This window comes from Triticum dicoccoides, chromosome 3A, assembly GCF_002162155.2.
Source record: "Triticum dicoccoides isolate Atlit2015 ecotype Zavitan chromosome 3A, WEW_v2.0, whole genome shotgun sequence".
NCBI lineage: Eukaryota > Viridiplantae > Streptophyta > Magnoliopsida > Poales > Poaceae > Triticum > Triticum dicoccoides.
This window is the reverse complement of record NC_041384.1, coordinates 146,502,554-146,515,252: the sequence shown is the minus strand read 5'-3', so window position 1 is coordinate 146,515,252 and position 12,699 is coordinate 146,502,554.

Here is a 12,699-nt window from a genome sequence, read left to right as displayed (position 1 = left end):
AGGAAGAGAGAGATGACGTTAGAGTAGAGGAGGGAGAGAGACGAAGCAGGAGGGTAGAAGAAAGGAGCAGGGGTGCGCGACAGATGCTCATCTTGCTGGGTGGTTCGGTCCCTGGCGGCGGCGCCGGACGACGAGGCGAGGAGGAGCACGGGGAGGATCTGGATCAAAGAAGAGTAGTGGTTGGGCGCGAAAGGAGAGGCACAGGTGGATCGGGAGATCCCGAGGTTGGGGAATGAGTGCGGTGGCGGCGGCTGGGAGGATCCCTAGAATTTAGGGATTTAGTCTGAAATTAGACCAGGGGTGGACTATAAATATACATCACAGATTAGTTTAGGGGCTATCTCGACCCTACGATCGCGGATAAAATAGCTAGGGAGTCCAATTAACAAAAAGGAGATGTTTTGTAGACGTTTGGGGATGATCCAGACACAACGGTGACGACTGCTCGGGTCGGGTCCGGGAAAATTTTCGGACACGCGCGCGAGGAGGGCCGCGGGCTGACGAGAGAGGTTAGGTAGGGCCTGACGGATTGTGAAGAGCGGGTTAGTCTGAGAGAAGAGGAGAGAGATGCAGCCCGGCATGGTTTCCGGAGACCGAAAACGTCCGACGTTAGACCGGCTATACTGCCGCTATAGTTATCCGTTGGGGCATCAAACGATCTCCGAATGCGATGAAACTTGACAGGCGGTCTATCTACACTATAATAAGACCACACGTGAACTCTCATCCCATTCCAAGAACATTTTCCGGCCACTTATAAAATACTATTTCGTACATGCCACGGGCGCGTGCAAGTTTGGTTGGGCTCAGAACGGACAACAGAAGGAACTGGGGAAACCCGGACAAATGTAGGTTTTGAAAACATGATGATGCAATGCACATGATGACATGGCAAGATGCAACACTCAAGCAAATGACATGGCAACGACAACGAATAACTGGAGGACACCTGGCGCAATGGTCTCGGGGCGTTACATTAAGCTACGGGGAGCACCTAATATTAGCACCGGGGAGCCGTTGGATCGAAGATGCAGCGGCACACACAAGGCCTGAATGTTTTATTTGCAAAAAAACCTTTGGAGAATTAGGAAATTGCGCATAATTACAAAGGCTACTCCCAAGCCATTGGATCTCACTTCGAACGGTGTAAAAACTCGTATCACCATAGTATCTAAGCTGCAGGGTGGATGTGATATTCTATGCCGCTGTCATTTTTGTTCGTAAACTTGCAAAAGAACGTGTAACTCGTGTCGTTACTTGTCTAACCGCGCAAAGTGTTTGTTCAAAAAAACCATCCTACACTGAAATATCGGAACAAGCCACGGGGGTCCCACTTGTCATTAATCAAATTTGGACCTAAAACTAAAAAAATCTGAAAGACGAGATTCGAGCTGGCAACCTGGACTACAAAGCGTAAGTCGATAGCCTGAAAAATTGAATGGTTGTTGGCTTTCTCCCATAACTTGATTTTATACAGTACTTGCGTTGAGTAGAGTAGAGGGAGTGCCTCATCAACACGTGCATGACCGTTATCTCACTTACTGGTGGGTCCCAGGTCTGCGATCTCAATCTCTCTTGTCTCCATCGTCTAACCTTTGCATGGGCACACACGAAGAGCGGCGCTAGCTTGCCGTGGTGTTATTACAACTAAAAAAACTTGGAAAATAGAAGAATCGCCTAGAACAAGAGACGTTGTGGCTGGTCGAGACGAAGCTAACCACATCTATCCTCCGTGCCACGTTTGCATGATGAAGCTGTGTGGCTAGTGGGGTGTTTTCAACCGACTGGCTGGGTCTCGAGGTCGAACCATAGGTACTCTACTACGTCTGATACAGTATATTTTTACACGCACATTTTTCCTCTGTGCCGAGACGTGGCACACCCTACCGCGCGGTTTCGGGGTCCTCCCGGGAGGTGCACGCATATATTCTTCCTGACGTGGGACGCCCTACCACGCGTTTTCTGGGTCCTCCTCGGTCATAGTGCCGAAGCAAGTAAATGAGTCGTCAAATCACAAAAGGCCACCTTTCCCGCCGAGTACATCAGTGAAGCACGGTGGCTAGCTAGTTGGGCTAGTTCGACCGATTAGCTAGGCCGCCGCCACATTTTTTTTTCACCCCTTTTTTTATCTACTTGCCGGCAGGTAAATTTAAATATCCACCGCGGCGTTGCTCTGGTGTTTGGGTGCGGCATGATTTTTCATTTTTTGATTGACGATAGCAGGCGCGGTAGGATTTTTAATTTTTTGATTGACCGGAGCAAGCGCGACAGCAATTAGTCACGATGACTCCGCATGTACCCACTGCTCCCTGATGTGAGAAGTCGTCGACTGGTGTTTTACCGTGGTGAAAACCAAAAGATTCCCCGCTCCCTCCGCCTTCCCGTAGATTGCGTTGCCTTTCAGCCGTTTCGCCCCCTTTGCTTCCTCTCCCCATTGCTTCTACCTGGTGCCATGGCAGTGCAGCAGATCACAGAGTCCGAGGTGAGGCTCCGGACACAGGAGCTCCATGGCGAGGATGCTGAGCTCGGGGCCAAGGATGTGGAGCTCCGTGAGCTCAAGGAGGAGAGGAGTGCCATGCTCCTCCGTTATGTGCGGGAGTTCACAGAGCTTCAAAAGCGGCAGGCGTCCACCACAAAGATGCTCGAGGCGTCGGCGGCGTTGCCGCAGAAAGTGGGAGATACGATAGGCCGTCAGGGGAGCCAGCTGGAGCGCGAGCGGGTCGATCGTGACGAGGTCCAGGATCGCCTCAGCCACTTGGTGAACCAAGTTGCCACGCACGTGTTGCGGCTGCGCGGTGCCTACTATCGTACCAGCGTGACAATGCCAGCCGTCAGGCTAAACCCTCTGCATGGGCATGTCCTTGTCTCGGCGCAACATGACCGTTGGATCAAACTTAGACGGTGCAGATCAGTCACTGTAGCACAAAGTGTATGGGTGTGTTTGGTTGCATTCTCATCTCAATATAGTTGTTTCCTCTTCGTTTATTTTTGTCAACCTACTAGTGTGGACTCATTCACCCTTCATGCACTCTGCTAAACACCCAAAAGTGGGTCGAGAAGGGAACTTTTGCTCCCATCCCGTGCACCCTTCATACACCCTGCCTAACACTATTCGTGATTCATGTGGTTCATGTTTCGTGGAGTACTATAGCACCGTACTCTCCGTGCGCTGTGGACCTAGTTCTGTTAACATTGATCTCACCGTCCGTCCTTGACCGGATAGTCGAAAAAGCGATACTATGTTACATATAGGAGTAGTTGACATGCGCACAACATCATTTCTTATCGTCATATCTTACTACACTAGCAACAAGATTGTGTAGTACTGACGTATGAACCACTGCACATGCCTAGTAGTAGGAGCACTGTGTATGTTCAAGTGGCTGCCGTGTTTCGCACTCCTCCGTCGTAAGAGTGGAAATGCTTGCTGTAATCATTTTTTTTCTTCTGAAAAACAATGGACATGCTCTACCGTGCGGATCCTCCTCCAGCCATGCACTAAAGTACTCACTTTCGCCGACGTGTGAGACAGCCAGCATCGGGGTCCACCAGCCATGCACTAAATTACTCCGTAGTAGAGTGATGGTAGACTACCCCGATCGAAGCGCCACAGTAATGCCCAATGAGCCATCAAATCACAAAACCCCCTCCTTTCCAGCAGTAAGTTGGACGGACGAAGCAACCATCATTTCACTCTTCTCTCTCAGCTTCTTCTCTACCCAACCCTCGCTTCTGCCTCATCTTTTTCCTCATTTCTTCAAGAAAACCTCGACCTGCTTCTGCCATTGTTCTTCTCTCCCAAAGAAGGAAAGGTGAGCGCATCAATGGTGTTGATTCTGGCCAAGGCCCGGTCTTGCAACCCCGAGACTGATCCTATAACTCCCTCTCTTTTCTTCTTTTGGGTTTGTGATTATGGTTTCTTTTCTTTTATTTCTATTTGACAGTTTGTTGATGGACGCTGGAGCACCGACCGAAGTGATGTCTATGGCTCCGGCCAAAACCGTCGAGGCTCATGGTACGATGAAGCGCAAGCACCCCGCCGAGACTACCGCATACAAGCTCAAAGCCATCGCCCTGTCCAAGCCCCCCTCTCCGGGATCCCTCATTAAGCAACTCCAGGTAATATCTCTTCTTAACGATCTTTTTCTCGATCTTGATCGTGTTTTTTCATCTAACACGTAGTACTAGTATTAGTAGTACAACTTTCTGGGTGATCTTGCATGTGATTTTTGTGTGCCAAATGACGGTTCTAAATTCCTCTTTTAACCAAAACATGCGAGAGGTTGACACTGATTTCTTATAGATTACTTTCAACTACTCCCTCTGTCCCAAATTTCTTGTCTTAGATTTGTCTAGATACGGTTGTATCTAATACTAAAATGTGACTTGATACATCCGTATCTAGAAAAATCTAAGACAAGAATTTTGGGACGGAGGGAGTACTTTATGAACATCAATGCTACCTTTTAAGAGGGTATATTGGCCTCAGTAACTTGTGTTATGGATATTGCATGTAATCCCTCTGCTCTCATGCCTTTGAAGACATGTTGTAGTGTCTTTATTCACTCATTTCTGTGCATATATGTAGTCATATATGGAGTATAATATCGAAAATCATCTTATATTTCTGAACGGAGGTAGTAATAAAATATGGTTTCTGTTTGAATTAGAACCAGGTCCACGGTGGAGATGAAGTTCTCAAAGTCATGCCGTGTGAACTGGAAGACCTGATGATGAGTTCTACTGCTGAACTATCCAGCTGTTGTGTCCTTGTCGCCACGTGTCCTGAACTAGTGTTTTCCTGTAGCATTGTTGTTAGGCGTGTTCTCGAGGCTGTACTTGACCACAACAATTTCCTGGCTGTGCCTTTGATTACGAAGGGTGTGGTTCTTGTAAAGCTTTCGAACAAATCTGATGCGGCCTGTCTTCATCATCATGTTTATGAGTGGAAAGACCACTCTGTTAGGTTCGCCAAGGTTGACAAGATGGTGATGGTGCATGTAGACATCTCACACGAAGTCCATGGCCTAGTCAGTTATGAGGGGTTCATCCCGTAGGTCGATGGAAAAAAAATAGTCTGCAGAGTTTAGTTAGTGCAACTTTGCTTGTCTATAGTAAGTAGTATTGTTCAGTACTTGATTTGTGTTTGTGAACCCTGTATTGTTTATTAGTACTGCCGCTTTTGGTGTGTGGTCAGTCTTGAGAACGGTCTATGCTAATGTCTGTCCACTCAATTCAGTCTGTATATTTTGAAGTATCCATATCATATTTTTTGTGAGGACGGTCTATCAATTATGGTTACACTCCAATATCTGTATGCATTGCAGGGTTTATCGCACCCACCAGGATTTCCAGCCCCATGGATGTTCGGTCCATACGATTTGTCATGACCTTTGGACTGTCCTGCTTGTGGGAGTAGGCGGGGGCCCTGCATGCCATGCGTAGTTGAACGATCAATCTTCTGTTTAGTACTTCAACATAGTGATTTCCTGGTAAGGATTCACTCGTGTCACATCAAGTAAATCTTATTTATTTACTGTCTAAATCTTATTGATTTAATGTCATGTTTTCTTTCTTTTCCTGCAATTTTACGATGCAGGTTTTGCCATGTGACATTCATCACAGAATAAACTGTTTGGTTTGCTCTACGATGGCTATTTTTGTAGGTTTCACTTCTTATGTCGTGTCAGTAACGAAGGCACTGTCCATCACTTATATTACTGGAAAAAATTGGATCTGTATGTTGTCTGAGTACAAGCTGAATCCCTATGATGAACTGCAATTTGGTTTAACAAAAACGCCACAATTAGTCCTTCTCGCGTTTAAAAGAAATGAAGAAAAAGACTAGATCACGGTCACGGATCCTAGTCAAGTTAGAAAGCTGATCATAGCAGACCAGACACGATCGCCGCTGTCTCGCACAGATCGAGCACCGACAGCTGCTCTAGCACTGACAGCGACAGCAGCTCAGTCTGATCCAGCTGAGGATTGGGCACCGACCGCGTCAGCGGATCAGTCCGATCTACCGGAAGATCGGGCATCGACACCGGCACCTTCTCCGACACCAGCTCTACAAGGAGAACCATCTCCGGCAGCAGCAGCGGCTTCGGCACCTGCACCAACACTTGCACTTGCATCTGCTCTGGCCCGTGCAGTTGCACGGGCAACAGACTGGGCTGTAGTTTGCACTTCATATACCAAAGTCCTTACAAAACCGACATGTCCACCTTCTTGGTAAGCATTAGCCGCCCAAGTTCTTCGTTCTTTTTTCTTTCCATGTTGTTTCATGTGATTCACTATGTTGATCTAACTGTTTGGGTATGTCTTCTTGTTTGCAAACAGAGAATTCCTAGAGCAACGAGGGAGTCGTTCAACAATCCGGGCGACCGCGGCCAAGTTTCTCTTACCATGCACAGCCTTGGTGTGAATGAACCTGCTCAATATATCGTAAGTACAAAGGATGGTCACATGATGATTGATGCTAAAGGATGGTCAAGGTTCAAATCTAAATCATATCTTGCGGTAGGGGATGATGTCAAAATCGAACTTTCTCGGCAAGGAGAGCTGGTCCAAATCAACTTTGAAATTCTTCAGTAGCAGCACGCAACTTCCTAACTGATCTATCCTCCAAGAGATTTTGATGTAATAATCTGGCATGGTGAAACAAGTGTCCTGTGTGTATAAGTAGTACGATAGTATTATTTATCACATGGTATATCGTTGATAGAATTGCAACTCTGATTGCTGGTTAGGAACTGTCGTTCGATTTCATTCCAACAGCTACCGTGCTTTATTCAATTTTATGTATTCGCCTTGTGACAACATCTAAAACCAACGCCGTACCGATCGCTTGCAATATGAAAAGCGCTGAGGTAGAACACATGGGCCCCCAAACATGCAGGGTCGGCCTGCGACCCAAAGTCCAGAACCTGGTTTCGAGAAGCACTAGCTCAGTGCAGAAGTGGCGTCCTCCCTACTGTGGGTTGGGCGAAGATGAATGTTGATGCTGCTTTATCTCGCAATGGTGAAAGGGGAGCCCTGACAGTTGTGAGCCGGGATCATACAGGCTTCTTCCTTGGAGCATCGGCACTGGTGTGCGAAAGTGTTACTGATCCAGAGATCCTAGAGGCAATGGCATGTTGCGAGGGGCTATCTCTGGCTCTTGACTTAAACCTGCAACAAGTTCAGATTAGCACCGATTGTTCAGCAACAGTCAAGCATATCAGAGAGGCATACTTGGGGCCCGGCAAAGTTATTATGGATGAGATCAAGATGAAGAATAATATGTTCCAAACCATGGATATCATACATGAAAAACGCGAGTGTAATGTTAAAGTGCATGTGCTCGCAAAAGCTGCTACTTCTTTTCCCTGTGGACGCCATCTTTGGCTCACAGGAACCCCCGAAATTATTTGTATACCTACGACTGTTAATCTTCAATAAAGTAGCTTTTATCCCTCAAAAAAATATCTGAGTATTATATTCTCAGTTGAACCCCCATAATGCCCGTTTGTTGTAGAGGGAGTATTTTTCTCGGCAAGGTGAGCCTGTGATATAAAAGATTTGTATATTTCTTTACAGAGGGAGTATCTCTCTGTCAAAACATATATTCATGTGTAACTACTTACTCTTGTCTGTCTACTTCCTTTCGCTGATATGTGGGGCAACCGGCAACGGGGTCCACATGCCATATGCACAAATTAGAGTGCACAACTTCACGGTAGACACACCCCGATCGTAGCGCCGCAGTAATGCCCAATGAGTCGTCAAATCACAACCCCCCTTTCCAGCTTTAGCAGTAAGCTGGACGGACGAAGCAGCAATATTTCACTGGGCCTGAATCCCTTTCTCCCTCGTCTGCTTGTTCAGAGAAAAACCCCTCTCGGCGATTGCATAGAGTTTTCTCATGGAGAACTAGGTACGAATTCTTCATCCATCCTCGATAAACCCAAGTCCCTTGGTCGCAGGTAATCCTAGGATGGCAGCCGCCGCCGTTGATGTAATTTTCTTCCTACTGAATCTAGTGTGTTTCATTTGCAGTGCCCAAAGTGCGAGTACCCTACAGGTTTCTGTGCCCTCGGCGAGACGCCACACTTGTTCCTTCTCATCCTAACACAACATTTTGAAACGCGCACAGTATGTTCCTAGAATCCTCTTTTCTATCCGAGAGGGTGGGGCTTTTTTTGAACATGTTGTGTTCTCATATTATTTTTCCTGCAGTGTATTATTTGCTCTGCCAGAACACATGTACTCAAGATGCTCGGCCTTGCCATAACTGAATACACTAGTTTAATGGTCACAGTGAAGACAAGCCATGGATATAAGTTCCGAGTTGGGTTCATGAACCAAGAAGATCGCTGCTTTTTTTATGGCCGAACATGGATAAACTTTCTCAAGTGTTACGGACTAAAAGTTGGCACACGAATGTTGATCGAAATAGCAGAACCTGGTCTCATCTTCACTGCGCACGAATGTTTTGTATCTGGTTCTTGCTTGTTGCCTCAATTACTTCTTAATCCACCTATTCTGTCTAACTAATCACAATTTAACTTTAGAAGTAACAACGAATCTCTCACGAAGATGCTACTTCTAACTAATATTTTCTTATAATTGGTGGCACATGTAGGTTTTTTCAGAGTAAAGCAGTCTGCTCGTTTGTTAGTCTGTAATAACTCGGCTGTTACTAATGGCACTAAAGTTGACTGGATCGACATCCACAAGTTCCTACACTTTATTGACCGTCTTGAGGTCCTTGTGGGGCGTTTCAATGGTGGAAGGCCACGTGGGATATGTGTGCCACTGCTGCACTCGTTGAACAGGTCCAACTGTGTCGAGAAACTTATGGTACGAGCTGTTTTCTGTTATATATGTTGTTCATATACTATTGCTTATACACAATTTTACAGCTGTGATCTTCTTGAAACAGGAACTGCCGAGTTCTATTGTTCCTATACAGATGCCTGACCATGGTCGGGTCAGACTTGCGCTTGGTCACAACATGATGTTTATGTCAACCTACTCAATTCCCCTTGGAGGTGAAAAGATACTTATTCATGGGTGGTCTCAAATAATGAAGGCCCGTCCATCTTGGAGAATAGGACAGAAGATTATGTTCATGCTTTTCCATGGCTCTAAAGCGAATGTCCTGTTTATTGACCACGTTGCGAGATGAAGCTGCTTTCAGAAGGTTGTGGATGCGCGGGGTGGCGCCTGGGCCTTGTCCTGGGGCTTGGCGGCCTCACCCTTTGTTAACTGTAGGCGAAGTAGCATTGTTCGAGGCGTGCTTTGTACGGTTGAACCTGTATAAGTACTCATACTGCTTTCAGCTTTGGTTGTCAAGTGCCCCTGATGGTTTCAGTTAAGGTTGTTAAGTACTACAGTCTGTAGTGTTTCTTCAGTCCTCTCTTCCTCCAGCCGCCAAAACCAAACCAGCGCCAGCGGGGCCACCTGCTTCCGCCCCCCACGGCTGGCTGCGCCTCAGCGCACGCATCGCCGCCCCACCGTCTCCTAAATCGTTAACGCTGACGTCCTCCGCGCGCTTTGGTGCGCTCGCCGTGGCGCCGCCCTCTCGCGTTGTCAACATGGTCAACAAACAACAGGAATTGGCAGAAGTACGTGGAGAGGATGACAGTAGGGGCCCACCACGTCAGTGTATGGAAAAATAAAATGCTTCCTCCTAGTGTTTTCCTGACATCTGGGACCCACGACATTGGGAGCGTATATAGTCAATAGACAAGAGAACATCACAAGATCGGCTGACACCTGGGACGTAGCTACTCGAGCAGTATTTTTTTTGTTTGGTATTGTTGAGACGGAGCAGGGTTTGAACTGGGTTGTGGCCTGTCTAGCCCAGGCTTATATTTTATGTTCACCATGTGACCAGCCCAGCTATTGTTTCTTTGTGAAAATGAGCCCAGTTTATTTTTTCTAAAGAATACCCAATCCAGGCCTACTTATTTTTCTACACCCTGATGGGCTGCAACTCTTTCAAGATGCCTACAAATCTTGAAAGTAATATGAAATGGGTTGGAAATATAAAAACAGATGACAAATTCGCAATTACTTTATAATTTCTGAATTTTATTACATTTTCAGATTCCTATTTCACTGGGCATTAACCTAATTTAAATATATCTTCAAAGTACTTTAAATCTGCCTGGACATTTCGGTATTAAAAATAGTTTGGAACCCACAGAAATATGCGAAATTGGCCCTGGCCAACCAAAAAAACGACTGCAATAAATTGCATAAGAAGTTGCCATGAGCTATATATAAATTATTAAAAAAAGAGGGAGTGGTCTGACTTGTGGGCCTGTTTAGTTGACGTGTATGCAAGATTTTTATAGTTATTATATACGTCAACAAATAATTCTAGCAGACGTAATTGTTGGATGTCAATCCAACGGCCGTTGTGTTTCTTCAATCTCTGATCTTCTTGCTCCAGCCGCCAAAGCAGCGCCGGCGGGACCGCCTACTCCCGCCTCCCGTGGCCGGCTGTGCTGCCGTGCAGGCCTCAGCGCCCCCTACTACTCCCACCGCTGGCCAGGGCATCCCTCTACTCACCCACACCCCCTGTTATTCTGCGGCGACAGCAGCCTCACACCGCAGCCGAACCGGTGAACGCTTGTACTCCTCTCTGCGTGGGCATCCACTGTCGCGTCTTCCCCGGCTCCGCGTCGTCCCCTTCCTATGCCTCGCCGTGGTGCTCTTGGCGCGGCGTGGTCAATGTGGTCAACGACGGACTTCCATCGGAAGAGTACTGTACGTGGAGAGGCTGACAGCCGGGTCCATGGCAGCCGCAAGGAAGTGCCTCCTTATTACGCGCAAAATAATTATTCCTCCACCTGACAGTGGAGACCTACCGGACGGGCCACCAGTATTTTGTGAAAAAAAATCGTTTCCCCCTGACTGCTGGGACCCACCGGATGGGCCACCATATTTCGCGAAAAAACGTTCCCCCCGCTGTCAGCTCGGACCCACCGGAAGTGCCTCCTTATTACGCACAAAAAAATGAATACTCCCCGGGCTAGCTGGGAATCACCTTGGTGGGAGGCTGACTTGTGGGCCTACTAAGTTGATAGGGACGAAGGGCTTTGTCAACTTAGTCAATATGAACGATTCTAGCTCCAGTGACCATACGATGTCCATCCAATGGCAGTAGTGCTTCTTCAACCTCTGGTCTTCTTGCTCCAGCCGCCCAAAGCAGCACCAGTCGTGCCGCATGCTCCTGCCTCCCGTGGCCGGTTGTGCTACCGCGGAGGCCTCACCGCCCCCTACTATTCCCACCGCTAGCCAGGCCCTGCGGCGATGGCATCCTCACACCAAAGCTGAACCAGTGAACCCTCGTACTCCTCTCCGCGCGGGCTTCCACTGCCGCGTCTTCCCCGGCTCCGCGTCGTCCCCTTCCCAGGCCTCGCCGTCGTCCACCGCTGTGGTGCTCTCGGCGTGGCGTGGTCAATGTGGTCAACGACCGACTTCCATCGGAAGAGTACTGTGCATGGAGATGCTGACAGCTGGGTCCACGGCCACAGTAAGGAAATGCCTCCTTATTACACGCCAAATAATTATTCCTCCACCTGACAGTGGGGACCCACCGGACGGGCCACCGTATTTCGCAAAAAAACATTTGCCCCTGACTGCTGGGACCCACCAGCTACATCTTCGCACGCAAGGAAGTGCCTGATAGTCGGGACCCACCTGGTCGAAGCGTATATAGCGTTGTCATTCTGGTTGCGAACGTGTACGTACATATATACTGATCGATGTAGAGGCGCGCACGTGTCGTAGTAGAGGCGCGCATGTAGCATGTACACGTACGTACAGCGGCCATGGCGCAAGAAAGAAAATACAGACACGTATGTGTACATACGGGCGGGGTCTCGAACGCCTACTCGCGCATACGTACGACCAGGGCTCGTGTACATGGCTGGGTCGGAACGGAGAAACATCGTCGTCTTCGTGTTCATGGGGAGGCAATGGAATGCGTCTTGTTCATGGGGAGGCAACGGAATGCGTCGTGTTCATGGGGAGGCAACGGAATGCGTCGTGTTCATCGGGAGGGCTTGGACGGAACAGGCGATGGAAACGAGGCCTGGCGTACCGCAGAATGGAGGAAACAGCCTTGTGTTCGACTGGCCATGTTCGAAACGGGATCCTGTTGATCGGGAGGGGTCTGGCGTACCGCAAAACGGAGGAAACGGACCTCCTACGGTCGAAACGGGGGTCCTGTTCATCGGGAGGGGTGTGGCGTACCGCAAAATGGACGAAACGGACCTCCTATGGTCGAAATGGGGGTCCTATTCATCGGGAGGGGTGTGGCGTACCGCAAAACAGGACTCCACGGGATACTGTTCATCTCCACCGTCGACCCCCTCCAGCCTCCACGAGCTACTGTTCATCCACTGTCGACCTCCTCCAGCCTCCACCTGTGGTTGTTCATCCACGGGCTCCTGTTCATCCAGCCTCCACCGCGCGCTACTCCACCGGCTACTGTTCAACCAACCCTCTCCACGGACTCCTGTTCAACCACCCCTCCACGGGCTACTGTTCATCCTACCCTCCACGGGGTGGTCCTGTTCATCCATCCCTCCACAGGGTTCGGTTCATCTAGCCCCAACCGGCTCGATCGATCGGGGTCCTGTTCATCCAGAGGCAACACCATGGGGTCCTATTCATCCACCCCCACCGGGAACTATTCAT